The following is a 24891-nucleotide window of genomic DNA, read 5'->3' on the forward strand; positions in this document are numbered from 1 at the left end:
ATTCCGACTTTGTTCCCGCAGCAACAGCCTGAGTAAAGTATTCGAAAAGTTAATAGAAAAACTATTGTCTAATAATCTTTCGAATCACGAGATTATACCTCCATTTCAGTTTGGTTTTCGCCGAGGCATATCAATTACGGTCCAATTCAACAGGTTGTCTAATACCATGAACAACAGCGTCGATAAAAAAATCTACCGGACTAGTTTTGCTTGGCCTGGAGAAAGACTTCGACACCGTTTAGCATCATGGTCTTATTTTCAAATGTATCTGTCCTAACTCCCATCCAAAAGTTATACTTTTAATTCATTCCTTCTCAATAAATCTTAACAAATCTGACTCTTATGTTCCCCCTACTGGCTTAACACAAGGAAGCGTATTGTCTCCAGTTCTATTTAACATCTTCTTATCAGACATTTCTAAATCGAAGTCAACTAAATGTTTTGCGTTTGCCGATGACTTTACGATGAGCTACTCAGCTAAACTTCCTGGTCTTATCATAAGAAACCTTAATCAAGACATTAGAGAATATGTTTCTTGTTGCACAAAGTGGAAGCTGTAAATCAATGATTATAAAACCGAGTCTACGTACTTTATCCGCTGCGTCAGTTCAATGAGAAAGCCAAAACGCAATATAAAAAAACCTTTCGAATATTTCATGGAAACATAAATATACATTTCTAGGAATTTCCTAGGAATTGACACTTAAAGATCATTTAGAAAAACAACTAATCAGTAGTGAAAAAGCTATCAAATCGATTTATTGTTTCATAAATAGAAACACCAAATTGAGTTACAAAAAATCAACTGCTACTGTATAAAACTTTGATAAGACCGATTATATTTAATGTCTGCCCGAACACAAAGCAATTGCTTTAAACGAATTTCAAATCTACCACTATGGCACAATACAAAAGATATCCATAGGAAATCTAACATTCAATACCTACCGTAGTGTATGAAAACTAAGCGACACCTAATAATAATAGATAGATTTTCATTAGAGATAGAGACTTATTTACATATATTCTAGTACACATATAAGTGTTTCTAGGTGGGATTAGGTTAGTTGTATAAGGTCTAAATGTAAGTGAAAAAAAAATCCAATATTTTTGTTTACTTTACTCAACGGCGTAAAAATTCATCATAAATAATTGATCCAAAGAACCTCTCCCAGAATGCGATCGTGCAATCAAGCTTGATTAATATTGTATTATAAATTAAGACTTCATTGGTGCTAATACCAGTACGAAGGTAATAATTAAATGTCACGTCACATGCTAATAAATAATCAATGAAATAACGACTAACTCCTTCTTCTTTCTTCGCCTGCTCATGGTCGAGAACGTCGCGAAGACATGGCTAGGTCGCCAATCCGTTTCCAGGAAACTCGGTCCAGTGCTGCAGTCCTCCATCCACGGCTGCATCCGATCTCCAACAGGTTCGACTCCACCTGATCCAGCCAACGAGCTTGTTTTACTCCTCTGCGTCTTGTGCCGAACGGGTTGGCACTGCACCCTGCACTGCATAGTGGCCTTCAACAGCCGTACCAGCTTCCCTGGGAATCCGTACTGCTGCATGGTGTTCCATAGTTCGGTCCGATCTATGGTGTCGTAGGCCGCTTTGAAGTCAATGAACAGGTGGTGCGTAGGAATCTGGTTCTCTCGGCACTTCTGGAGGCTCTGCCGTAGAGTAAAGATTTGGTCGGTGGTCGATTTGCCTCCAACACATCCAGCTTGATAGCTTCCGACGAAATCAGTGGCAAGGGGCACAAGTCAGCAGAAGAATATTCCGGAAAGGATCTTATAGGCAGCATTCAGTGTGAGTACAGTGTGAAGCAGACGTAAAATTTGTGGCTCCGCGGTTATTTGGCCGTTCAGTGCGAGTGTCGAAAGTGTCGTTTAATCTACACCGTTGGGCGATAAAGCTTAGCCCGGTGCTAGGCTTGGGAAGCGTCAGTACAGCCCATTGCTAAGCAACGTAAACTCGACGCTACCGTTGCCCATGTGTTTGTGAGAACGGCTATCGTTACACACGCAAATTAGTGGCCAGTGCGATCTCCACCAAGCGGAAACGATCTGCTATCGGAAGGAAGCGAAAAAGAAGACAGCGAAGTGTCAGGTAAGCCTCTCACAGCTGCAGTGCGCGACCCGGCATGTGAAACACAGCCGGAAAACCCAGTAAGTGTCTGTGCGCAAGCGAAAAACCCCAAAGCGGATGATCGAAGTCAGCCAATGTGGACAAGGAACATCTTCGGGCAGGAGAGTGGGGCATCTGCTACAAACAGCAAGCTGCAAGAAGCTCTAGAGGCAGCGAGAGAGTTGCACTCCTATACGAAGGATCGCAACAACATACACGTGCCGATCAAGAATATGTCGGTTAAAATTCTGTCCGCCCTTAGCTGCGTACAACAAGAGCTAAAGGCCTGGAAGCTGCGAGCAGAACAGGCTGAGAAGACACTTAGTGAAACGGAAGAAACACGTGGTCCCCCGGCGACACCAGGAATCGCCCCAGCAGGACCATTCAAGCGAGGAAGAAATCAAAGAACGCCCGAGACTGAAGAAGAGGGACAGAAGAAGCAGAGGGGTGACAACTTTCTAAAGTCACGGCTAGTCAATTCCGTAAGTTTAGATGATGTAGCAGCATACACGACCTCAGCGCCCGCCGTAGACGAAGAGTGGACTACAGTGGCCAGGAAACAGCAGCGTTAAAAAAGCATCGTAAATGCCGGAAGTCGTTCCAGTGAACACCAAAAGAGCAACGGCGCGCCCGAGATCAGAAGCCATCATTTTACGGGTGAAGGATGCTGCATCTTATGCAGATATTCTGCGAAAAGTCAAGGCGGATCCGAAGCATAAAACCCTGGGGCAATGCGTGTCCAAAATCCGGCGAACTCAAGACGGAAAAATGCTATTTGAGCCAAAGAGAGCAGACGGTGTAAGCCGGGCCGATTATAAGGACATCTTACAAGAATCCGTAGGAGAATCAGCGCAGGTTAAGGTGCTAGGGAATGACGTTACCGTTGAATGTCGTAACCTAGACGAAGTAACCACGGAGGAAGATTTAGAGTGCGCACTACGGAATCGGTTCGATCTCGGAAACGTCAGCTTAGAGATGAAAATGAAGCCGTCGTTCAATGGAACGCAGACAGCGTACATAAAAATGCCGTTGAAGCAAGCAATTGTTGCAGAAGCCAGAGAGGTAGAGGTTGATTGGTCAATCTGTCGCGTACGCATTTTGCCTCAGACCAGAAGGTGCTATCGTTGTTCGGAGTTCGACCATGTCCTACGTGACTGTAAGGACCCAGACAGAAGAGAGCACTGTCTACGCTGCGGCGAAAAAGGGCATCAAGCACAAACCTGCGTCAAACCAACACTGTGCCTCGTGTGCCCTCCGGGAAGCAATGCACACCAAGTCGGAGGAACCCGTTGCCACGCAGATCAGAAAGCATGGAAGTAATCCAAGTGAACCTGAACCATTGCGAGGCTGCACAGGATCTCCTGTGGCAGGTGATAATGGAGGAAAAAGGCGATGTGGCCATTACATCAGAACCCTACCGTGCACTAGGTAACACCAACAACTGGGTCATGGATAAAACTGAGATGGCTGCAGATGGCTGGGCAGTGGGACCATTCCCCATTCAAACAGTAGTATCCTGCGGCTTCGAGGGGTTCGTCAGCGCCCTGATCAACGGAGTCTATTTCTGCAACTGCTACGCTCCTCCCAGGTGGGAGCTAAACAAATTCAACGACATTTTAGACAGCCTAGTGGAACAGCTCGAGGGGCGAAGCCCAGTAGTTATAGCTGGAGACTTCAATGCTTGGGCGGTTGAATGGGGAAGCAGACGGATGAACACCAGAGGAGACGCAGTGCTAGAAAGCCTTGCTCGACTGGACGTTGTTTTGGGAAACGTAGGCTCTACTCCCACGTTTAGTAGAAACGATAGGACTTCGATTATAGACATCACGTTCTGTAGCCCAATCCTAGCGCGACATTTGAACTGGAGAGTGAGCGAAGCGTACACTCTTCGCGACCATCGAGTTGTCCGATACGCTGCCATCAGAAGAAGCATGCCAACGACAATATTTACTAAGGGCACCCTAGGTTGGAAAACTCAGTTTTTCGACGAGGAGTTGTTCAAGGAGGCGCTAGCCTTTGGTGGCTTCGCAGATGCGCGCAGCGTGCATGAAGTAGTGGCTGGGCTGACCAATGCTTGCGATGCGACCATGCCGAGGAGAAAAGCCTCCAGCTGTAAGCGAAACCTTGCCTATTGGTGGAACGCTTCTATCGCGACACTCCGGGCCAGGTGTATAGCAGTACGCCGGAAAATACAGCGAGAGAGACGTATTGAAAACCAAAACCAACTGCGAGCAGCATACGTCACGGCCAGGTCTGGTCTAAAGAGAGCTATTAAAGAAAGTAATAGGAGATGCTTCCTAGATCTCTGTGCTGAAATTGCCCGGAAGCCGTGGGGTTTTGCCTACAAAACAGTGATGCAGAAGGTGAAAACTCACCAAGAGCCTGTGGAACGATGTCCCATGAGGCTTGAAAGGATCATTGGGAATTTGTTCCCCACTCATGACCCTCCAGAACTGTACACTACCTTCAGAACTTCAAAAAAAGAGCCTGAGCCAGTAACTATAGACGAAATTCTACAGATTGCCGACCGTCTTAAACCTGGGAAAGCACCTGGTCCGGATGGCATTCCAAACGAAGCAGTCAAAGTAGCCATGAAAGCGTTCCCGAAAGTGTTCCAGATTGTATTCCAGGACACACTTAAGTCAGGCCAATTCCCGTCGACGTGGAAGCAGCAGAAGCTGGTGCTAATACCAAAACCAGGTAAGCAGCCGGGCGACCCATCAGCTCTAAGGCCTCTGGGGCTCACTGATTCCCTGGCTAAGGTACAGGAAATTCCAATTCTGGATCGCCGGACAGTGCACACGGAAGGTCCGCTTGGACTTTCTAAGCGGCAGTTTGGCTTTCGGAAGAAGCGCTCAACAGTCGACGCAATGTTGGCAGTGCTGGAGACAGTATATGCTGCGTTTCGGAGAAAAAGGTCCGGTGCACGTTACTGCGCGTTGATTACAATCGATGTAAAAAACGCCTTTAACAGTGCTAGCTGGGAGGCAATTGCTGCTGCGTTGGAGCGCATGGATGTTCCCCCGTACCTGTGCAGGCTCTTGAGTAACTATCTTCAAGGACGGGTGCTAAAATATGACACGGAGGAAGGAGTCCGGACTACCTCGATTACGACAGGCGTCCCACAGGGATCGGTTCTTGGACCCACTCTGTGGAACGTCATGTATAACGGTGTGCTGACTCTCGCACTGCCACCAGGAGCTCAATTGATCGGGTTTGCAGATGACATCGCCCTTACAATAACCGGCGAAACGATCGAGGAGGTCGAGATGCTGGCAACTGACGCAGTCAGCAGGATTGATGGGGGGATGAGAGGTGTAAAGCTGCAAATTGAGCACGCGAAGACGAAGTTTATACTCATCAGCAGCCACAGGGAAGTTCAGAAAGCTACGATATTGGTAGGCTCGCATCACATTGAGTCTACCAGATATCTAAAATATCTTGGAGTCATAATCGACGAATGGCTGAACTTTAAGCAGCACCTCGTAAAAGTGTGTGGGAAGGCTTTGAAGACCGTAAATACGATAACAACATTCATGCCAAATATAGGTGGACCAAGCAGCAGCATTAGGCGCCTTCACGCTAATGTAGCCACGTCCGTAATGAGGTACGGAGCCCCTGCGTGAGCGCACATCATGTCAGCGAAGCAGAACCGGAAAGCTGTGGATAAGGTACACACACGATTGGTCATGCGTGTTACCAGTGCATATCGTGCCATATCTTAAGATGCGGTATGTGTAATTGCGAGAATCATGCCACTCTACATCACCCTTGAAGAAGACGCAAAGAGCTTCCGCAACGCACGCTCGGGGAACCTCTTGCTGATGGAGCAGTTAAATCGGAGTCAAAGAGGAAATGGCAGGTGGCTTGGAGCAACTCGGCGAAAGGGAGATGGACCTATTCTTTGATCCCCGATGTTGAAACGTGGCTGGGAAGAAAACATGGCGAAGTGAACTTCTTCGTCACACAATATCTCTCCGGTCATGGCTGTTTCAGGAACTACCTGCACAGATTCCGACATGCCGTTTCACCACGATGCCCAGCATGCGGGGACGTAGATGAGACAGCTGAACACGTTTTGTTCTACTGTCCCAGATTTGCTGAGGAGCGCCAGCAATTGAGCGACAAGTGCGGAACGGCTGTGAACGCGTCGAACATCCTGCAAGTGATGTTGCAGAGTGCAGATCTGAAGGCAGCTGAAACGACAATGCGATCGATTCTGGTGAAACTGCAGAAACAGTGGCGACAAGACCAACGGTTTGGTCTCGCATAAGTGTGTGTTGTGCTGTGTATGTGACGTACAGTGTGGTGGTGTGAGAAAAATAAATAAATAAAAACAAAAGTGTTGCATGTTGCTACCGCGTATCCTAAGACAGACTGAGTGCCACAGCACTGCCCCTCCCATGAAGTAATACCGCGAGGTGATTCCGTGGGAGGGTGCACAGGGTTCAAGGAGAGTTTTTTACTGGGTAAAAATCCCATGTCCACCATTGTGGGTGTCTTTCGAAGATTTTAAACTCCTTGAAAAAAAAAACAGAAATTAGCGCAGTCCAATCTGTCGCCTTATTTGTAAACTGTATAACTCTAAGTTTCCACTCATCCAAAAGTTCTTCCTGGTTCCAAATTCATCAAATCATAATACCGATGCATAGTGGCGGCTAGCCTCTCAGGCCCCATCAGACCATCGCTACCAGCTGACTTTGATGTATTTCAGCTGTTCGAGGGCACTGATGACTTCGTCCAAGGATGGCGAGGGCACTTCGTCATCATCATGCTGGCTGTAGAAGTACTACTTTCCACTGCTTCCTGCACCCGGTGCGGTCTCTCCTGCATCTGTTCCATTCAGATGTCTGTCGAAGTAGCACTTCCTCCTGTCGATCACCTCTCGCTTGTCCGACAGAATATCTCCCTCTTCGTAGCGGCACATAGCGTTCATGGGAGTAAAACCATTTCGTGTCGCTTTTAGCATCCTGTAGAAGTTACGAGTTTCCCCCACTGGGATAGCTGCTGCATCAGCTGCTCATCCGACTCTTCGAAGCTGCGCTTCTTGTCCTGGAAGAGTCGGATCTGCTGCCATCTCAGTCGTTTGTAGTCTTCCACGTTCTGCCTGGTCTCGTGCTGGAGCATGAGGGTTCGCGCTGCGTTCTTCTCGGATAGTGTTCGCCTGCACTCATCATCAAACCTTCCTTCCTTTGGCTACGTGCTACGCGGCCAATTGTTCGATCGGCCGCGTTGTTCATGGCTTGCTCCATCATACGCCAATGATCATTGAGGGATATCATCGCGAAGGTGATGTCCTCCGGCAACGATTCCCCCAGCGCGGTCGCCAAGTCCCTCGCCACATCAGCTTGCGTCAACCGATCTATGTTGAGCCTTGGGGTGGGCTGATATTGGGCTTCCGCACCAATAGGTTACGCACAGTTTCTGACATAACTTAACCATAACCATAAAATGATCTGACGTGACGTTTGCTCCCCTATAGGTACATACGTCGATAACATTCGAGAAGTGCCTTCCGATCGATGGAGAAGGTGGTCAATCTGGGGATATGTCTGCTGTAGAAATCTTGAGATGTAGCTGAAGCGTGGTGCGTGCTGGAAGAAGGTGCTGCGAATGGTCATGTGCTTCGAGGAGGCGAAGTTTACTAGGCGAAGCCCATTGTCGTTCGTCAGCTGGTGGGCGCTGAAATTACCGATCATGGGTTTGTATGCCTCCTTCCGTCCGACCTGTGAGTTAAAGACTCCGATGACGATCTTGACGTCGTGTTGTGGGCGGCGGTCATACTCCCTCTCGAACTGTGTATAGAATGTCTAATTATCGTCATCGGTGCTTCCAAGGTGCGGACTATGCACGTTAATAATGCTCAGGTTGAAGAACCTTCCACGAACCCTCAACCTGCACATCCGTTCGTTGATCGGCCACCAACCGATTACTCTCTTTCGCATCGCACCTAAGACCAGGAACGCTGTACCGAGTTCATGCTTTTCACCACCGCTCTGGTAGATCATGCAATCACTGCGGTACGGGCACTCCATAAGTCCTTTCCAGCGCACCTTCTGAAGTGCTACTATACCGAAGCCGCGGGCCCTCACCTCGTCCGAAAGAATGCGGGTACTTTCGGGTGCTGTGAGGGATCTGCAGCTCCATGTCCTGAATTTCCAATCGTTGTCCTTATTCAGTAGCTTGGGTCGGTATCCTTTAATTCGATTTGAAATATGTTGGAATCCTTTCAAGGCATTTGTACTGGGGTGGCTTGCAAGATCTCCCCCCGATACCCTGTCTCGTCCAAGCTGTCCAACCGGAGCCAAGAACGACTTCGGACAAGGCAAACATACGAAGACGAGTTTGTTGACACACGTTCACGCGAGATAACGCAAATAGCTAAACACGGAAAAAGGGCAGATCGGTATGACAGCTAGCTTATTCGAACAATGTGGTCCAACCGAAATTCACCTTATAACCGTCTTTTCAATGACCACCTACAAAGGTATCTTATGAACTTGTAAATCTTAATAACATTTAATACAACGAAGCTATTGTCTTGAAACTTTCGGAATGTCTAAAAAATACGTTTTCTATTTTACTAGCTAAAACCAGATTTTTGCAATTTATTTAAATGTACTTTTAATTTTAATTAAATTTGTATTCCATTAATTCTAAAATCACCTACCCACATAGGTATTACATTTTGTACAGAAGTTCTGCTATAATAAAATCAAGGTAAATAATTTAAAGCAACTTCTTTGAAAATTTGACGTCAATACAACGGCTAAAAACGAATACATTTATAGGCACATTTCAACGCAGAAAAGTCCAAATACCAAATATAAAATGCATCACATACACAGGTAGGTGGTAATGGAAGTAAATGTTTAAAAATATTTGATAGAATAAAAGTAAAATTCGAATTAAAAAAACTGTCTAATGTGTAGTGTGAAACTATTGTACAATTAAGGCAGCGCGCTGTCACATCTCGAACAAGACAAACCAGACAAAACCACAAGAGCAAACCCAAGCAATCATATGGAGGTGCTCTGTCAACCTGCATAGAACAAACCAGACAAACACGACATAGAACAAAACAGTTTGATTTTGTCTTGCATGTCTGTGTCACACCTTGAAATTCTCTATACCTTGTCAAATAGCACCGAAGCGGTTTGTGTGCTGGATTGCTTTGTTAATAGTTGTTGTGGAACAGAGAATTTCAGATTTTTAGCATATATAAACTCACCGAAATTGGAATAAAACGAGGTAAGATTGCTTAGCGACAGTACTAGGCATTGAAATTGTCGATGGAGTGACAGTTCTGCGCGACAATTGGCAGAGCACCTTTCGAACAGTGTCGTGTTTGTCTGGTTTGTTTGGCTGTTCACAGCGCGCTGCCTAAATTGAAGTCATAACATCTTTTAGAACTAAGTGGAAATTTATTTAAAACTTGAAATTGTGCAAAATTCAATCAAAATTGCACTAACGACACTGGTACGTGGTTATAGAAGTAAGGGTGTATTTTTGGCCATTGACACAAAGGCAAACTTACACATATTGATAAATGTTCACCACTTACTATGTACATCTTGGATTAACTCTGCCTCATATCAATGTACCTTGTGTTCTGTATCTTTTGATTTCTTCTTTCGCTCAGCTCCAACGTGGACGGACGTGTTTTGTCTGAGGTCTCTGGCTCAAGTGTTGCACTAAGCTGAAAAGTTGTCACAATAGACAATTGTACCGCGAGAAAGAATATTATTGGAGAAAGATACAAACCTCCCTAAAGTTTCAAAGTGTGGTGTAATACAAGTGCGGTGCGAACAATTCAAAGTCATCTAGGGTGACTCTTTCATTAGCCCAAAAACGGAAGTACAGAGGAAGTGAATCAGATAATCGAAAACCTCAGCCTCAGCCTTGATGTGAGTAAGTTAAACTTTAATCATGTACTTAAAGCGATTGGAGAAGGTTTAACAAAGTATTTAAACAGTTTTTTAACTGCTAAATATTCATATAACTTACGTCATCCACATCCGGCACACGCTGATAAGCTACATACGTGATACGATGACGTCTGTCTGGAGTTCGATGATAGCTGAAACTCCTTTAATAATTTTGTGCCTTGCTAACATTTAGTGCATTTTGCTGTTTACGTTGATTTACGTTGGTTAGCTTACCCGCAAACCTAGCTTTACCCTTAAACATGCGTTTTGTAAGTGTTCCGTTCCCTTCCGGAACGGAAGGGTAAAACACAACGCCCATCACTATTGACAGGAGCGGGGAACTGAATGTGAAATGTAACAAATAAATAGAGTCTAGTGTCAACCTCCAAACTGAATAGATTGGTCCTTCGAAGAAGAAAAACCCAGAAGCGTTCGACCCGTAGCCAGGCTCGAACATTTTGGTCCTTCGAACCGGATAACTAGTAAAATCGCGGCCTGAGACCACCGTCCGTGTGTGTTTGTCAGTGTGCCGTATCCGTTCGAGTAATCGCCAGCGTTACTCGAAGACAAAAGAAGTTTCAACAACCACCGCCCGTGTGAGTTGTGTGACCGCCCGCGTCACAAGAAAAAGTAGTTCCGGACAACCATCGCCCGCGTGCGTTGTTCAAAAGTGCGTGTGTGACCGCCCGTGTCACAAGAATAGTGTTTTCCAACAACCGCCATCTACGTGCGTTGTGTGACCGCCCGCGTCATTGGAAAGTGTAGTTTTCGAAAACCATTCAAGCCGAAAACCATTCGAAAACCAAAACCATTCGTGTGTGTGTGGTTTAAGAGTGCGTTGTGTGAGCGCACGCTTAATTTGAGGAACATTTCCCGCGAAATCGTGCAAGCGTCTGTGCGCGTTGTGTCCGCAGTCTTGTATGTGCTCGTGTGTGTCGCTACTGTTACGGCGACGTGTGTGCTGAGACAGCTTTTGTTCTTAGAAATCATACAGAAGAAACTCTTGCAATCTGTTTGCTCATGTGCTGTGATTGTTCCTGGGATAGCCGCATGCTACGTCAGTTTGCATGTGTTGGTGCGCTGTTCGCAGAGGTTACAGGAAAATACAAGTTTGAACAAGTTTGATCCGTGTATTGACCAGCGCTAACCACTTAGAATCGAGGAAACGCTACGAGTTGCTTGTGTTTGTGCGCTTTGCTCAGTTTTGTTCACGGAAATTTGGCGCAAAGGACTCGCTTCGCTAACCGCGTTCGGTGTGCATCATACGTCGCAGGTTTCAACGTGTTGGTGTACTGTGCTGCTTTTACTAATCGCTCGTTTTACCGTGTGTGTGGTTGTGTATGGGACCAGAGACGCGATCGCAAAAACGCGCGGAAGTGGACAAAATGGCGACCAAGCAACAGGAATTGGAAAAGGCGATTCGTTTACGATCACATGTAAAGAGTAAACTTCTGCGCTTGCAAAACACGCTGTTGCAAGCTAAGGATATTACGCATCCACAATTGCAAGTATTTGAGCAAAACGCTACCTCGATCTATGACGATTATTGCAAATTCCATACGAGCATAATCGGTCTGATTACTGACGATGCGATGGAAGAACATGAAAAAGAATATACTGATTTCGAAGAACTGAACAATACTGCCTTGACCAAGATTTGTGAGCTGAAACTGTCGATGGAAACGAAGGAGGAAAAGATAACCTCACCACCCCAGGTGATCTTCCAGCAAAAGCCGCTAAAAATTCCGATTCCAACCTTCGATGGTACTTATACAGCATGGCCTAAGTTCAAAGCCATATTCCAGGACTTGATGGCCAATTCTGGAGACAGCGAGGCCGTAAAGTTGTACCATCTTGATAAAGCGCTCACCGGAGAAGCTGCTGGAATATTAGATGCGAAAGTGATGAATGAAGGCAACTATGAACACGCATGGCAAATACTAACCGAGAGATACGAAAACAAGCGAATCATCATCGACACCCATATTCGCGGTTTATTCTCTCTGAAGAAAATGACATCAGAAACTTATCATGAATTGCGCACCTTGGTTCAGGAAGTTTCACGTCATGTGGAGAGTTTGAAATATCTAGAACAAGAACTGCTAGGAATTTCAGACCTGATGATAGTTCATCTGTTAGTGGCAGCACTTGACAAATCCACCCGGAAGGCATGGGAGGGTACGCAAAACAAAAGAGAACTGCCAAACTATCATCAAACGATTGAGTTTTTGAAATCTCGGTGCCGAATTTTGAAAAATTGTGAAACAGCCTTTCCAGTTACAACCAATAGTAAGCCTAAGCCGTAGCAGACCAGCCAGGTTAAGAATATACCACAGAAAAGCCATGCCGCTTCCACTATTATTCCGCAGTCATGTGAATTTTGTGGTGGCTCTCATCGAAACCACCAGTGCACTGAGTTGAATACCCTTACTTCCACTCAAAAAATGGAACGGATCCGCGCTGCAGGAGTATGCTTCAATTGCCTACAGAAAGGACATCGTGTTCGAGAATGTCCATCTACAATGAATTGCCGTAAGTGTCAACGACGGCACCACACAATAATTCACGAAGAAGGCGCTCTCCAGCGAACTACCAGCTCCAATTTGACTCAACCTGCTGAATCCGCAGACAGGTTGCCATTTGTTCCTGCAACGTCAACCCAGAAGACAAATCGTGTTACCAACCCTGTATCCAGCACCTGCTCATCGAATTTGGTCCAGTCATGTAAGACAGTTCTACTTCAAACAGCCTTGGTACAAGTGTTTGACTACAAGAACCAGCCTCATCTTTGTCGAGTCCTTCTAGACAGTGGCTCACAAGTGAATTTTGTGTCAGAAGAACTCAGCAACCGCCTTAGAGTAACAACTACACCAGCGAATGTACCGATCTCAGGGATCAACGCCTTACGAACCCTTGCTCGCGAGAAGGTACAGTTGAGGATTCAGTCGAGAGTGTCCGTTTTCGAAACCGATTTGGAGTTCCTGATAACCCCGAGAGTCACCGGTATCATTCCGTCATCCACGATCAACGTCAGTCATTGGGAGATTCCACACGGAATCATATTAGCAGATCCCAACTTTAACCAGCCGGATAAAATTGATCTGTTGATCGGTGCGGAATTGTTTTTCGACATTTTCAAGCCAGGCAGGCTTAACGTGATGGACAACATACCACAGCTGCGGGACACTCACTTCGGTTGGATCGTGTCGGGAGTTATCACTGAACAACTGTCCAATCTTTCGTTACAGCAAACCAATCATGCTTCCATCGAAGCCGTGGAAGAAATGATGCAGCAGTTCTGGAAAATTGAGGAGGTTCCCGACGTACCGAAGCTGGCCAAGGAGGAAATGGCTTGTGAAGAGCATTTCTTATCAACCTACAACCATGATGAAACCGGACGTTTCGTGGTCCGATTGCCGTTTAAGGGTACCCTTCAAAAATTGAATTCTTGCCGTGCACTAGCACAAAAGCGATTCCTTATGCTTGAAAGACGTCTTGCCCGTCATCCTGATCTACAGAATCAGTATAAGGAGTTCATCCACGAGTATGAGGAGCTTGGACACTGCCATGAAATCCACGAAGCCCAAGATCCCCCAGAACAACGAGCATATTACCTGCCCCACCACGCAGTATTGAGGCCGTCCAGCTCAAGCACGAAGTGTCAAGTGGTGTTTGATGCTAGCGCCAAAGCGGCGCCTTCTGAATTCTCTCTCAACGACGTGCTGCAAGTGGGTCCCGTAGTACAAAACGATCTACATTTTATTGTGCTGCGGTTCCGTAGAAACAAAATTGCGTTTTCTGGTGATGTTTCCAAGATGTATCGTCAGATCCGTCACGCTGTGGAAGATCAACGATTCCTTCGTATCTTTTGGAGAGATCATCCGTCGCAACCATTGCGAGTTTTGGAACTGAGTACTGTCACCTACGGTACTGCCGCTGCACCGTTTTTAGCTACAAGGTGTCTGGTGCAATTGGTAGCAGAGGATGGTAATGCGTTTCCTGTTGCCTCGAGAATCGTCTTGGAAGAAACATACATGGACGATGTACTGTCGGGTGCGGACTCAGTAGGCGAAGCGATCGAAGCTCAACGTGAACTAAAGCAGCTCCTAGAGCAAGGAGGATTTCCTATCCGTAAATGGTGTTCGAATTTGCAAAGGTTTCTCGAGCAGATACCTGAAGAGGACCGTGAGAAAAAGGTGAAGCTGGAAGAAAAAGGAGTTAACGAAACCATCAAGGTGCTCGGAGTATGTTGGGATCCGAACGCTGACATATTTTTCATATCCTCCCAGCCGGAGCTCTCTTCAACCGAACAGCAACTTACAAAGCGAATAATGTATTCCGAGATAGCTAGATTATTCGATCCACTCGGTCTGGTGTCACCTGTCGTTGTTTTAGCAAAGCTCCTAACACAACGACTTTGGAAGCAGAAGATTGGCTGGGATGATCCAGTCGACGAAGCTACAAGAAAGGAGTGGCAAGATCTGCAGAAATCTTTGTCACAATTGCACCGCATAGCAATTCCAAGATGTGTAACTTTCGATGGAGTAGTTGCATGTGAGATACATGGATTCTCCGATGCCTCATCTTACGCATACGGCGCATGCATCTACCTTAGAAGTCTGTTTCCAGACGGTTCAGCAAACTTACAACTCCTAACTAGTAAATCGAAGCTTGCTCCACTGCATGACCTCTCCATCGCACGAAAGGAGTTATGCGCAGCCCTCTTGCTTACCAGACTGTTGAAAAGAGTACTACCAGCCCTGAATATGAAGCTCCGAGAAATTGTGCTATGGTGTGATAGCACAATTGTTCTGGCCTGGATTGGTAAACCGCTCAATCAATTGCAGCTGTTTGTTCGTAATCGGATCGCTGTGATTCAGGAAGAGACGAGTGGCTGCAAATGGGAATACGTCCGTTCCCAGTTCAATCCAGCCGACGTTATATCCCGAGGACAACTGCCCGAGGCTCTAGAAGTAAACAGTCTTTGGTGGAACGGTCCCGAAATGCTGCAGCGAGTAGACTACGAAACATCCTCGCTACCCCCCCTCCCAGATGATGAATTGCCTGAATTGAAGGATGTAGTTTCGTCTGTGGTTGTAAGTATAGAGCCACTAACTTCAACAAATTCAGTCATTTTAGGAAAATTCAACGGATAATGGGATATGTACTTCGATTCATTTAAAACTGCCGTAAGCCTGCTCCACTACGAGAACTTCGCCGTCATTTAACTGTTAAAGAGTTACGTCTTTCGACCGAAGCAGTCATCAGAGTAATCCAACACGTTCATTTGGCGGACGAGATACGACGAGTAATGGAAAACCAACCCTGTAAGAAGCTAGCAAACCTTCGCCCAATCTATGTCGACGGGTTGCTACGTGTAGGAGGTCGCTTAGATAAATCCTTGCTTCCGTTCGAAAATCGCCATCCAATCATTCTACCCAATAAGGATCCAGTTGTACGTTTGCTGATTCGACAGATGCATGCGGAACATCTGCATATTGGGCAAACGGGTCTATTAAACGTACTGAGACAACGATATTGGCTTATCCACGCCCGTTCTACTATTCGGGCTGTTACGAGAAATTGCGTGAGATGTTTCCGACTGAACCCGACAAACACTAACCAGCTGATGGGAGATTTACCCGCTTCCAGGGTTGTACCTTCACCGCCATTCGCTATCACGGGATTGGACTACGCTGGTCCAATCATGATAAAACAAGGGTCACGCCGTCCAGTGATCACCAAGGCCTATGTGTGCGTATTTGTATGCATGACTACCAAAGCTGTGCATTTAGAAGCAGTATCCGACTTAAGCACCGATGCTTTCCTGGCTTCCCTAAAGCGTTTCATCGGTCGTCGTGGAATGGTTCAGCAGCTTAACTCTGATAATGCAACAAATTTCAGAGGAGCCAACCACGAACTCAAGAGTCTTTTTGAGCAGTTCCACAATCAGCAGTCGGTGGATGCCATTCAGGAGTTTTGTCGGTCCAAGGAAATTGAATGGCATTTCATACCACCAGATGCTCCCGAGTTTGTTGGCCTCTGGGAGGCTGCCGTGAAATCTGCAAAGAACCATCTAAAACGCATCGTCGGCAACGTCAAGTTGAATTTTGAAGAGCTGAGCACGGTCTTGACTGAGATAGAAGCAGTTCTCAACTCTCGTCCATTATTCGCTGTGTCCAACGATCCTGCGGACCCGATGGTAATTACCCCCGCCCACTACTTGATAGGACGACCCTTAACCGCCCTGGCTGAGCCGTCTTTGGAAGATGTACGAGCCCGGTTGTCTCGTTGGCAGCATCTTCAGCTCATGCGCGAGCATTTTTGGCGTGCATGGAGCCGCGAATATCACAACACTCTGCAGCCAAGAAAGAAGAACCTGCGAGCCATGCCTAACATCCGGAAGGGTATGGTTGTTCTTCTTCACGATCGAAATCAGCCACCTCTAAACTGGAAGATGGGTCGAGTTACGTCGGTCTACCCTGGCAAGGATGGTTTGGTCCGCGCTGTTGACGTGTTCACAGGAGGAGCTACTTATCGCCGCGCTGTGAACAAAATCTCGGTACTACCCATCGAAGATAACTGTTCCTGAATTTTTATCTTGAGTAAATTCAACGGGGGGAGTATGTTCCGTTCCCATCCGGAACGGAAGGGTAAAACACAACGCCCATCACTGTTGACAGGAGCGGGGAACTGAATGTGAAATGTAACAAATAAATAGAGTCTAGTGTCAACCTCCAAACTGAATAGATTGGTCCTTCGAAGAAGAAAAACCCAGAAGCGTTCGACCCGTAGCCAGGCTCGAACAGTAAGTAAAGCAAACATTTTGAATGTTCAATCTTGATTCGTGTGGCATTATTAGAGTGGCGATTAGCGAATATCGTTGATTAATTGAAATTTCTTAAATTATGACCATTCTTAATCCAAATGATATGTAACACCGAGCCGCAAATCACGAAATAGCATTTTTTTAAATTATTCACACACTTGCTTTTTACTTATTTATCACTCACTTTACGCTTTAATGAATGCAATTGCACAAATAAATCGTCTTGTGTACCTACTTTGATTGATTTTATTGTTAGAAGCCTTTTGTTTCAGTAGTCTTCAACATTATTCGTGTTGAAAAAATGGCTATGCCTACTTGATAACTCCCGTATGAAAATCAGAAAAGAACTCATAATGTCGGCCACAAACGAAAAATAGCGGTAAACCTATTCTCATACCTAACGAACGTTCAGCGAAAATTTCATACAAATCGGTGCAGCCGTTTCGGAGGAGTTTGCACACTAACACCGCGACGCGAGAATTTTATATATATAGATGTATGTATAGATATAGATACATAGATATAAATAGATAGATATAGATAGATAATGTTGAAAATTTGGATTTGGATTTGGAATTTTGTATTTTTTCCGTTCGATTGATACATGTGTCACCTCGAATGTTGACGTTAAGCTGTTCTTATCGTTATCGCGGATGGTAGAAATGGGAGAGTAGAACGTTTGCGACAAAGTTTGATCTCGTTGATACATTGTCACCTCGAATGTTGACGTTAAGCTGTTCTTATCGTTATCGCGGATGGTAGAAATGGGAGAGTAGAACGTTTGCGACAAAGTTTGATACAAAATCTTACTGATTTCCGATACGATTGACAAACCCCAACATACCAATCATTCACCGGTCTCTCTCTCTCTGTCTCTCTCTCTCTCTCTATCTGTCTCTCTCTCTCTTTCTCTCTCTCTCTGTCTGTCTCATTCAAAACTCTCTAAGCTTGTTTTCTTGTTCTTGTTCTCTTTTTTAAGACTGTACGCTTTTTCGACGGTGCAAGGGTAGCTCACTAGTACGCATTCTGCTAAGCCTTGCCTTGCTAAGCCTGCATTGCGTAAGTGACCTTGCTTTGGAGCTTGAATAGACTTGCCAATCAGATAATCTTGGAGCCATCAAATCAGTCTTTTGATACACTAGTGATGTTACGTTTTCTGTCATCACCTGCTCGATCTTTTCGACATTTGCTCTTGTAGTCGTTTTCATTTCTTGTAGTCGTTTCTTGTAGTCATTTCTAGACGATCGCCTACTCCGCCTACAGTTAGATCCGACACTGGTTTAGGGCATGATGAACCCTGCCATGCTGCACGTACTCTTTGCAATTTTGCCTCTTTATCTTGGATGATCTGCGTTCTCAAACATCAAGCCGTTACGAGCCTTTTGGAAGTGTCTCAAGGTCGCCCAACATTCGTTATGATATTTCATGTATTCATTGTTTCTTTTTTATAATGTTACCAGCTGAGCCCGAAAACCTAGCTATGCTTTCAATACAAAAGTTTTCTAGCAAACATTTGAAATGTTCAGTCAAGATCCGTGTGGCATTATTAAAATGGCAAATAGAAAAAAATCGTTGATTAATTGAGAAATTTTAAATTATTACTGTAGAAAACGCAAAAAAAGACTTGAATTGATTAGGAACGCTATTATAGTGGAGCGAACCAAAAAATTAGTTTTCTTTATTCGTTCACGTTTTCTAGCGGTAATAAAGCGCTCACGCGTTGTTTGGCCCTTTTATCTATCTTTTTCTCGTCCTGGTCCTTCACTCACCGCGGTACTCAGCTCTCCCGATCGCGAAGCTTTCTTTCGAGCTTCGAAGTTCGACATAATGTCCGACAGTGACAGCAGCGGTCGGTGTAAACACCGTTTGTTTACAACATTGCCTCCCGCAGTGAGACAACTAGCTTTGTTCTGAATCTGTCTCAATCTACTTCCTGCTGCTGTCGTTCTCGTTCACTGTCAATTTACCACGCGTAACACTTCGTTTACTACTCCTAGCTCACGCAGGTAAGTTTCCTTGCCGTACATCTAATAACGCAATCTTTGTTGCAGGTCGCTTTTAAATCCCACCAGTTATTTGGACGCTTGCCTGTCTTACTTGATCGTCCTGGGCCCTAACTACATCTGGTTACGCGTCCCTTCGGCCAACTGTTCCGCGGCGAACAATTGTCAACAATGACTACTAAGTCCCCCACCTGAATCGGTCGCACCGACTCAAACCACTTCGATCGACGAGTCAACGTGGGTAGGTATTCCGATACCCATCTCCTCCAGAATACGTCAGCGTTGCGTTGGGCGGCTCTCCACGCTGATTTAACGGCGGTACTACTGTCGTCGAATACGGCGGGCGGCTTGCACCCGTTGGAGCTTTCGAGTAGTAGAAGGTTCGATGTGATCAGTGTATCCATCTCGTTATCCAATGGCACGTAGGTAAGAGGACACGAGTTGATGATGAACTCGGTTTTCGCTAGCGTCGACATCAGCACCTCGTCCGTCGGCTTTCGTGGCAGCTCAAATTGATTCAGCACTTTCTTCACAGATCGGATCAGTCTCTCCCAGCATCCGCCGAAATGTGGTGCTGCTGGCGGATTAAAGCTCCATTTCGTCTCTGGCCCAACGAGTTCGTCCATCATCGCGTCAACGTCTACTACCTGCAAGGCTTCCTCGAGTTCCCGAGCCGACCCGACGAAATTGGTTCCCCTATCGCCGATCGCCTCTAACGATTTTCCGCGCCTAGCGAAGAAGCGCCGAATCGCCATAATGCAGGACGCTGTCGTGAGAGAGTGAGCCATCTCCAAATGGATAGCTCTGGACGTCAGGCAGGTGAATATGATTCCTCAGTTCTTCTCCATCCTGCTCTTCCACGGTTGCATCTGAGAGGGATCCTTTTTCAAAGATCGTATTTCACCCGCATTCACGTCCGCCTGTATTGGAGTGACGACGATCTGCTCGGCCCGAGCCAGCTCTTGTGTCAGCTGTTCACCTAAAATGACATCTTTTGCTAGGCATACAGCCTCTGCCTCCGTTTCCACACTCACGAGCATATTGTCCACGTCTTGGATGCATCTTTCCGCACGCGCGAACTCTTTCTCGAATCGCTCTGCGTTGCGATTCTTCCCGAACTGCGCACTGCTCGGCGAACAAGCAGCGCCGAACGTCATCGCGGTGACCACGTACACGGCTGGATCACCGTGTGGATTGTCCCCATCCCAAAAGATCATCTGGCTTCGTTGGTCGTTGGCAAGCAGATCGGGTCCCGCTAAAAGAAACGGATTGAGACTGACTCCACTCACCTTTGCCGTCGCATCACAAAATAGGTAGAAGCCAGTCGTTTGGTCGTTTGTCCTCCGCCTCACTCGCTGATAAACGTCGAATGTAGTCCCTCTGCTCGTACCGTTTCAAAGCCGCAGCTTTGTCTAACTCCGGATCCGGTGATGGCTTAGTGATGCCCAGTGAATCCAACGAGAAGAACGCCTTGACCTCGCTTGTGGGTGCACCATCGTCGTTACCTTCGCAGCAGCGGATGTGAAAACTTCCGTGTCCTCCGGTTACATTAGCGGTCGCAATAGGACAGGGTCCGTATATCGTCCAGCCCAGCCTAGTGTTCGATGCGATCGGTTCGTTAGCGCGTCCTTCTGTACATTTTAGCGGCTTCCCCAAACGACAATTGTCTACGCCGATTAGAACTCGAGGTACAGCATCGACGTAGGAGGTCAACGGCAAACCCTTAATATGTGGATACGCAGCTTCCAGTTGTTTGCAATCGATCGTCTGCGTGGGCAAAGCTAGATTGCTGACCGTGTGCACCTTCGACAGCTCATGCACCGGAGCCCCTTCGTAGGCACCTGAAATTCGCACCGCCAACTGGACAGAAGCCTTTTCTTCTCTGGTAGTACCTCCGGTCCACTTGAGGCACAATGGCCGTGACGTTCCGATCAACCCTAATTCGTCCATCAAACTATGATCGATGAAGGTGGATGACGAACCTTCGTCGAGAAAGGCGTACGTTCGAACAGTCCTGCCACCCTTCCCATACATCGTTACCGGTACGTAACGGAACAAAGTGCGATCGTTCGTGCCGGAATGCGTGAGACAATGCTTCTCTGTTGTGCTCGTCGTACCCAAAGCACCATGTAGCAACCTGTGGTGCAATGCCTCGCACCCATTTGATCCGCAAACTGTTTTAAGGTGACACCACCCCTTATGGTACTTGAGGCATTTTCGGCACAGCTTCTTATCCCTTATGTGTTCCTTCCTTTCAGCGACGGTCATCGATTGGAATCGTTGGCACGTATCCAGTGCGGCACAATCTCCCTGGCAAGCTGAACATTTGGAAGCACTTGGAACATTTGGATTTGTTGGTGAGTACTTACCGCTCGTGGTGGCGGCGTGCATGTGCAAACGTGCGGTGGTGGGCTGGCGCTGATCTAGTCGTACCGGCTTCGCACTGCTCCGACGATCCAAGTCGCCAGATCCACTGCGGTCGAAACGTTCACTCTTCACCGGTACCACCCTGCTGAGTGCTGCAGCCAACTCGCCGATCCACCTTCCGAAGTCCGACAACGTAACGGAGGGCAGCTGCTGTTGGTGCCTCGCCCATTCGATGCACGTGGCCGACGGCAGCTTTGCGATCAACTCCTTCAGCAGGATAACGTTGCAGGTATATTCCGGTAGCCCAGATGCTTGGATGGTCGCACACAGGTTCCTCACCGCGAATCCAAACTCCACCAGAGTTTCCAGCCGTTCCGCTCGTGGTGCTGGCATACGTCTCACTTTCTCCATCAAATTTTCGACAATCACCTCCGGCCTGCCAAACCGTAGCTTGAGCACTTCTATTGCTTCCTTTAGCCCGGAAGGCAGCAACAACAACGAGCTGACAGCTTCCAGCGCAGCTCCCTTCAACGCCTTCTGTAGCCTCAGCAGGTTCTCGTAGTCAGAGTACCCGCAGATGGCTGTTGAGTGCTCGTAGCTGGAGATGAAGAGCGGCCACTGTTCCGCGGAACCCGAAAACGTCGGCAGCTCGCGTCCACTAGCTTTCCGCGCTGCAATTTGCGATTGACTTAGGAAAGTCGATCCCAAGCTTCCGAATGTTCCCGCATGCCTATCGGCGAAAACATTGTGCGGGTATGTTGGTGGCGCGCTCGTACGCGGTTGAGCAAAGGTGCTGTTCGCCTGACAAAGTCCGCGGGGCGGTATAAACGTGCAATAACCGTGATCGTGTCCGTGTGGCTGGGTGATGTGTCCGTATCGGTTTTCGTGTGGGTATGTTGACGTGCTGCGTCCGAAATCGTGTCCGTGTGCGGGTGCGTAAGTGTCGTGATCGGTTGTGTGCGGATGTGCCGACGTGCTGTGTCCAAAATCGTGTCCGGGTCGGTGCGTTGTTCCATTTGTGCTGCGAGGATCTCGTGACATGAGATCCTCCATCGCGCTTTGCCACTCGCGAAATTCCGCGTCACGTTTCGCGGCGTCGTTCACTGGCCTCGTTGGGATATGCGTAGATGCATATTTGCTGCTGGCCACGGTAGGGTTGTCTTCATATCGGAAGCGTTCCGTGTTGATCCCAACACGCCTGCCAGCAGCATCAAGGGAACCACCATTTTCTCGATGCAGTAGCCAAGCACTCGCCTTTTCCAACTCGCATTGCGATTCGCGCGCAATATCACACTCCTTTTTTGAAAACTCCAACTCGCGTTCGCGGAGTTCAAGCTTTCGTTGTTGCAGCTCGATTCTTAAACGCTCGAGTTCGAGCTGCTCCCTCCGATGTTGTTGGTTAGGGTTCCTGAACCCTTCAGGGGTTGCTGACCGATGCGCGGTCGCCATCGCCGAGTTTGATGCGCCATCGGTGACGCGTCCCAAACCCTCTGGTTGCGTGTGTCCATTTTGTGCGTGCGTGTGTGTGTGATAAGGGAACGGCCGGGCTGCTTCTGGTGTCGCGTCCAGCGCGATGGCATTCCTGTGCCTCACCGGAAAATATCCCCACGGAGTCTGCATCGTCTGCTCGCCCCGGTGGCCCAAAATCCCTTCGCTTTGGGACGATTCTCGTACTGCCACGGGCGATCGAGTCGAACAGGATGGCGTCGCATTCGTCGCGACTACGCTATCGCGTTCAGCCATCGGTTCCTGCGAGGAGAATTCACGATCCTCTCGCTGGCTCGTCTGTTGCCCGTCTTGCACCGTGGAATCGCCGTGTTCCATCTCGCGAATCACTTTTAATACGCGCGCACTGTTACACTACCGTTCGTTTCGCGATCGCGATTATCCTCCGTGGATAATTTACTTTCGACTTTCGAAGTAAACGCGCACTAAAATTAGCTTTGCGAAGCAAATACTCTTGCAAACTATCGCAAACTTGTTGAAATTTTAGAATTTCCAACAGACTAATTTTTTTTTGGAATTTCCAAACTAATTTTTTGGAACTAATTTTTTGGAATGTAGAAAACGCAAAAAAAGACTTGAATTGATTAGGAACGCTATTATAGTGGAGCGAACCAAAAAATTAGTTTTCTTTATTCGTTCACGTTTTCTAGCGGTAATAAAGCGCTCACGCGTTGTTTGGCCCTTTTATCTATCTTTTTCTCGTCCTGGTCCTTCACTCACCGCGGTACTCAGCTCTCCCGATCGCGAAGCTTTCTTTCGAACTTCGAAGTTCGACATAATGTCCGACAGTGACAGCAGCGGTCGGTGTAAACACCGTTTGTTTACAACAATTACCATTCTCGATCGAACTTATAATTAGAAATAAAGTAATTTTCCTTCTTCTTCTTTTGTGACATTAAAGCTTTAGGAGGATTTCTGGCTTTCCTTGAAGATTCGGAGTTGATACCAGTTTCTGTCCTGTAAGGCGCCGCATGTACGACCGGAACTACACACACACACATATCTTGCTATCAACTTTTCACTCATTTTACGTATTATCTTTATCTAACGCTTAACGCAGTGTTACTGCAGTGTTGGCATACCTGTTTTCACTAGTCAGTGTTGTAAAACTTTAATTTTCCAATATGAGAGTTCGATCATCGAACCCTGCATGTTCACACATAGTTTGCGCATTATTTCATCGGTTGATCATTTGACGATGGGTCTGAACGACAAGCCATGCATACATTCCTTAAGATAAAAATATCGTTTGAATCATTGGGATCACCATGCATATGCTTCAATTCATATGATACAACGTATACACATGATACAAATGTTGGGATAATTCTGCAGTGTGAGCATATGACGAACTAGTACTTTGGAGGTTCTTTATTTCACGATCGTATAATCAAATCGGATTCCAACGCCCAAAACGTCTATTAGCTCACAACAAAATCGTGGTAGAAAACAGTAACATAAAGAGGCTTCGATCATGTTTGTTGTTTTATTTTTGTATGATGTCTTGGTGCATTCGCCTCTCTTAATATGTAATGATATTTTTTTTTTTTTTTTTTTTGTTCGGTTATAACGGCCTGGCCGTATCAAGACTTATTTTACCACGTAGCAGGATAGTCAGTCCATGGCTACGGGGGGACGGTCCGGATGGGATTTGAACCCGGTCCCTGCCGTGTGGACGTATGTAATGATAATTATGTTAATAATAATTATTAAAAATAGGAAAACAAATGAACAGCGATTCATCAGCGATTCTGTATACGATCGCGCGAACAACTCGGGTAGCTTCGATTTGTTGTTGTAAACCAATGCATTTGTTGTTCTTGTTGGTGTTTGGAGTAGTCTGACAACCGCGCGGATTGTACACTTTTGCATCGACGGTAGAACGAGCGTGAGTACGAGCCAGAGGGCATAACGCAAGAGAAGCGAACGGCATGAGAAAACTCATCAGACACGACTCGAGCTTTCTGACCGACTCTCGCTCAGTGTAAGTGCGAGCAGGCACGGGATACTGTTTAGAGGGAGACATTCCGGCATTTGCTTTTGACAAGTTGAAACTTTTTGCTTGGGATGGGTACAAATTTAATAATGGCGATCATAAAAATGTGTCATGGCGGCCAAAAA

The 24891-nt window shown here is 46.7% G+C and overlaps 1 protein-coding gene across 1 annotated transcript in view; it reads left to right on the forward strand.

The window, feature by feature from the left end:
- Positions 1 to 24891, forward strand: part of LOC125766046 (uncharacterized) — a 96223-nt gene that overhangs the window by 36354 nt on the left and 34978 nt on the right. The window lies entirely within an intron of this gene.

Source organism: Anopheles funestus, chromosome 2RL (genome assembly GCF_943734845.2).
Source record: "Anopheles funestus chromosome 2RL, idAnoFuneDA-416_04, whole genome shotgun sequence".
Classification (NCBI taxonomy): domain Eukaryota; kingdom Metazoa; phylum Arthropoda; class Insecta; order Diptera; family Culicidae; genus Anopheles; species Anopheles funestus.